The sequence below is a fragment of the Solanum tuberosum genome, unplaced genomic scaffold (assembly GCF_000226075.1).
Source record: "Solanum tuberosum cultivar DM 1-3 516 R44 unplaced genomic scaffold, SolTub_3.0 scf00189, whole genome shotgun sequence".
NCBI classification, from domain to species: Eukaryota; Viridiplantae; Streptophyta; class Magnoliopsida; order Solanales; family Solanaceae; genus Solanum; species Solanum tuberosum.
Window position 1 is genome coordinate 443,378 of NW_006239113.1, and position 5,115 is coordinate 448,492.

Sequence of the window (5,115 nt, forward strand, 5' to 3'; positions counted from 1 at the left end):
AAGGCTCTTTGGAAATCTCAGTTTCCAATCTTGTTTAAATGTAAAAACATTCCTTTAAAACTTCTTCGGGAATACATAGTTCCCTAATAGGTTTTGAGATATGAACTCACCTTTATACCCTTGGCTTAACTTGAAACTCTTTACTTAACTTGAAACTCGAGCCTTAAAATGAAGTTAAAACTTTCAATAAAGACTCTTGAACAACTTTAAAGACTTGCTTCTTAACTTCTAAGATTGACTCTAACTTCACTTGACTTTGATCCAAACTTTCCTCGAATTGGATTATGAATTCAAGGTATATGATTACATGTTTATGGAGGAGTTCTTGACGTTTAGACGTACCTTGGAGTGTTGAAAACAACTATAAAACATAGGTACATTACCAAGGAACATGCATGAGAAAGTGGGAGATAAATGGGAAGGGTTGGCGTCCTTGGCGCTCTGAGAGGCGTGGGGCGCCAGCCCTCAAAGTTCAGAGGGGCTGTTGGGGGCGCACTGCTAGGCGCGCCGCCCCAAGGGGGAAAGTTCAGAATCCCTTTTGGGGGGCGTTGGCAAGCGAGACGCGCCAGCCCTTTTCCCAGAAAAACTAGACTTTTCTCCCTTGTTTTTCAAACTCTAAACCACCTTAACTTCAAAGGTTTCAGCCCCAAATACTTAGAATCATAAAACCCCTCATCATACAATAGATTTAACCTGAAAACATAACCGGAAACATGTCCCAAATCAACAAGGGACTTCAACAACACAACCAACAACTCCAAACAACACAACCAGTCTTTTCTCAATAATAAAACGAGTTGGGTGTGTGGGGGAAAGAATCAACCCATTACTATGAACTCACATACCTATTAGGGATCACCCCCGACGATATCCACGACGGAACTTGCTTGATCTCCTTGCTCCTTCTTCTCTTCTTCTCCTCTTCTTCTCCTCTTCACTCTCAAGCCCTAGCTCTCACTCTTTTAAAATGGGACAAAAATGTTCCAAAATAAGCCTAACACAACAATATAACCCCAAAAGAAATGGCTAGGGAAAAGACCAAAATGCCCTTAAAATTTCCGGACGGATTCCCTGCCAACTTCCCAACTTCCAAAGGGCATAACTCACTCATACGAACTCGGAATCAAGCAAACTCGGTGGCGTTGGAAAGACCATTCCACGAGCTCCGCAACCATAACTGGAAATACACCTAAATCATCCTAAGATAGTAGTTATGACTTCTCAAAGTTGGTCAAAAACTCACCTTTTTCCATAGCCAAATTTCCAGATTTTTAAATCTTTCCAAAAATGACTATTTCCAATTCTAAGCCTCTTCATAATTATTTCAAATCGCCGGGTGTTACATGGAATATGCCAGAGTGTTGGGAAGTTTGATGTATATTATGAATTGTACGCGACTAGATAGCAAACTGAGTCGGTTCACAAGTAATCCGAATCAAACTCACTGGATGGCAATTAAACGTGTGTTGGGGTATCTGAAACATACACAACACTATGCTTTGCATTCTAATAAATATCTTGCAGTGATTGAAAGATATAGTGATGCAAATTGGATCACCGGGTCAAATGAAGTAAAATCCACAAGTGGTTATGTGTTTACACTTGGTGGAGGAGCAGTCTCTTGGAAATCGTCCAAACAGACATGTATCGCTCGCTCCACAATGGAATCTGAATTCATTGCCTTAAATAAGGCCGGTGAAGAAGTTGAATGGCTCCGGAATTTCTTAAAGGATATTCCATTCTGACCCAAACCTGTGGGACCTATTTGCATACATTGTTATAGTCAAGCAGCAATAGGTAGGGCAGGGAGCGTTATGTACAATGGGAAGTCTCATCATATACGACGGAGACATAATACCGTAAGACAATTCCTCTCTAGTGGAATTATCATAATTGACTATGTGAAGTCAAGCGATAATGTGTCAGATCCACTAACAAAAGGCCTAGTGAGAGAGGCAGTTGAAAAATCATCTAAGGAAATGGGTTTACGGCTTAGGACAAGTCAGCATAGCGGTAACTCTATCTAGCAGACTGGAGATCCCAAGAGCTAGATTCAAGGAGAAAAACAAAGTTGTGACTGACGGTTCGACATTGTCAATCAACTCAATCCATTCTCATGATGAAGATAATGTTCAGGAACAAGGTTAAGACTTCAAGGCTTGTTAATGAGTTAATAAAGCTTAAAGTTTTTAATGATTTGCTAAGTTTGGCAGATTTGACCAAATAGTGTATCTACGAGATGACACGGTTAGAAATCACCTATGTGAGTACAAAGTGTAAGCCGCTTCAAAGAGAATTTTATGTCAAAAGTTTATTCTCTATACGCTCATGAAACCAGGAGGTGTTCATGGCTGAAACGAACACAACCGTAAGAACCATAAACGGTAAAGGGTTAATTGTGTGACATATGGTTGTCTATGTATACACCAAAGCTCGACAATTCAAAGATATCGCATCTATCGATTGTATTGCTCTTTTGTGATATCGAAAGATTCGGGATCAAATGGCTTCTCAGTACCATCTTTTTCGGTCAATCCAAGAATAGACTTTGGACCCTTCTTGATCACAATCCATGCTTGATTATCATTTGAAGAGACAAAGATTTTGAATCTATTTTTCTAGTGGGAGTAATGTTGGTCGTTGAAATATGGTGGTCGAGTTGAGAAATGTCCATCTTGAAGTAGAGCACCAGGAATCTGATAGTGTGTCATTGGATCTTTGCTCACATGTGGTTAAACACTTTACTGGTGAGACCTGCTCTGATACCAATTGAAAGTCAAAAGGGGGGGATGAATTAGAATTTCTTTCAGTCGACTTCCTGTAATAGTCGGTCGACTCACCTGCACGTTAGTAGAATAGATAAACAGTAACAAATATTGCAGTAAGTAAATAACACAAATAGTTTTTATACTGGTTCGGAACACCGATGTGGTGTCTAGTCCAATCCCCTTGGGTTTCAAGGGTTTCCTTTAGAGCTTGTTGAGAACTTGGGTGTTGCAGAATGTTACAGTTGAGAGCCCTGTTCTGATATGCAAATCAGATCTTCTTCTTTGACACAACCTCTACTTGTATAACCTACACTCGGATCTTTCTTTCTCTTTTCTTTTCTAATTGTTCACTCAAGTGTGTACAAAGTTTTAATGAAAGATAAAGAAGATTACAATATAAGTTCAAGTGAAGTGCGTACTTCACAACTAAGGCTAGGAGAGGATTATATAGTGTTTGAGGACTGCTCTTGTTAAGAAATAACCCAAGGGTATTTCAAATCAAGGATCCTAGTTGAGTCCTTGATTTCGGCTGGTTGATTCATGTCCATATGAGCTAGCCGTTTCCTTCATTCTTTAGAGATCTTCTGGTGATCTTGATTCTCTTTCTTCTCTTGAAGATATTTATGTGATCTTGATACTTTGCTGATTTTCCTTCTTTAGAGATCTTCTTATAATCTTGATTCTCTTCCTTCTCTTGAAGATATCTGTGTGATCTTGATACTTTGCTGATTTTCCTTCTTTGGAGATCTTCTTGTAATCTTCCTTCTCTTAAAGATATTTGTGTGATCTTAATACTCTTCCTTCTTTTGAGGATCTTCTTGTAGTCTTGATACTTGGCTGATTTGAGTGTCTATCTTCTAGAGTACTTCATCCTAGTCAGACGCTAGGATTGTGATTGCTTCAATTTTGTATCCCTTGAATGATGGAGGCATTGCTTCAGTGAGGGCAGCTTGTTTCTTTTCCTTCTTTGGCGTTCTTCCTTTTTGATTCATATGTTTGATTTAATATAAATCTTTTTTGATTGAGTTCCAGCAATGGCAGATCTTCTTTGGAAGGCATGGTTATCTTGCAAGATTTGATTTGATTCCTTGAGTTCAGATTGATCTGAATGAATCAATTTTTGGTTAGATTGATTTGAGTGAATCAATCTTCTCCTTAATTGATTACTGCTGATTTGATTCTTGAAGCATCAATCTGTAGGATTTTGTGTATCTAACACAGATACACTAGTCTTGATTTTCCTGCGACACAATGTAGTTTGTCATTATACAAAACATTATAAGTTAACAGTTTGTTCAACCACTCCAAACATATATTCTCCCTATTCGAGATATAATCGAGTTTAGTAGGCAGAATAGGCCCAATTGCCCATTGTTTCTTGTTCAAACTAATTTCTGCTTGTTCCATCAAATCAATATACTTGCTTTCAATTACTTTACTTGTATTATGGATATCACCTGATCTAATATCCATATATGGATGTTGAGAATCTGATAAGTCCATAGCTTTGTAACATCTGGCAATTTGAAATAACTACGAAGAGGCTTAAAAATTGGAAATTTTCATTTTTTGGAAAGAATTTTAAAGTTCTGGAAATTTGGCTAGTATGGGAAAAAGGTGAGTTTTGACCAACTTTGAGCAGTCATAACTTCTAGCTCAGGATTATTTAGGTGTAGTTCCAGTTATGGTTGCAAAGTTCGTGGAATGATCTTTCCAACGCCACTGAGTTTGCTCGATTCTAAGTTCGTATGAGTGAGTTATGCCCTTTGGAAGTTGGGCAGTTGGCAGGGAAATCCGTCCGGAAATTTTAAGGGCATTTTGGTCTTTTCCCTAACTAATTCCTTTGGTTATATTGTTGTGTTAGACTGATTTTTAGATCAGTTTGTCCCATTTTAAAGAGTGAGAGTTAGGGTTTGAGAGTGAAGAGGAGAAGAAGAGGAGAAAGAGAAGAAGAAGCAAGGTTTCGTCAAAGATCGTCGTGGATATCGTTGGGGGTGATCCCTACTAGGTATGTGAGTCCCTAGTGTTGGGTTGGTTCTTTCCCCCACGCGACAAACTCGTTTTATTTTCAAGAAAAGATTGGTTGTGTTGTTGAAGTTGTTGGTTGTGTTGTTGATGTTGTTGATTTGTGTTGTTGGAGTTCCTTGTTGATTTGGGGCATGATTTGGTTGTGTTTTTGAGTTGAATCTCTTGTATGTGGAGGGATTTTATGATCCTTAGTGTTTGGGGTTGAAACCTTTGAAGTTAGGGTGGTTTAGAGTTGGCATCACAAAGGAGAAAAGTCGAGTTTTCTGGGGAAAGGGCTGGCGCGTCGCGCCTGCCAGCGCACCCCAAAAGGGGTTCTGAA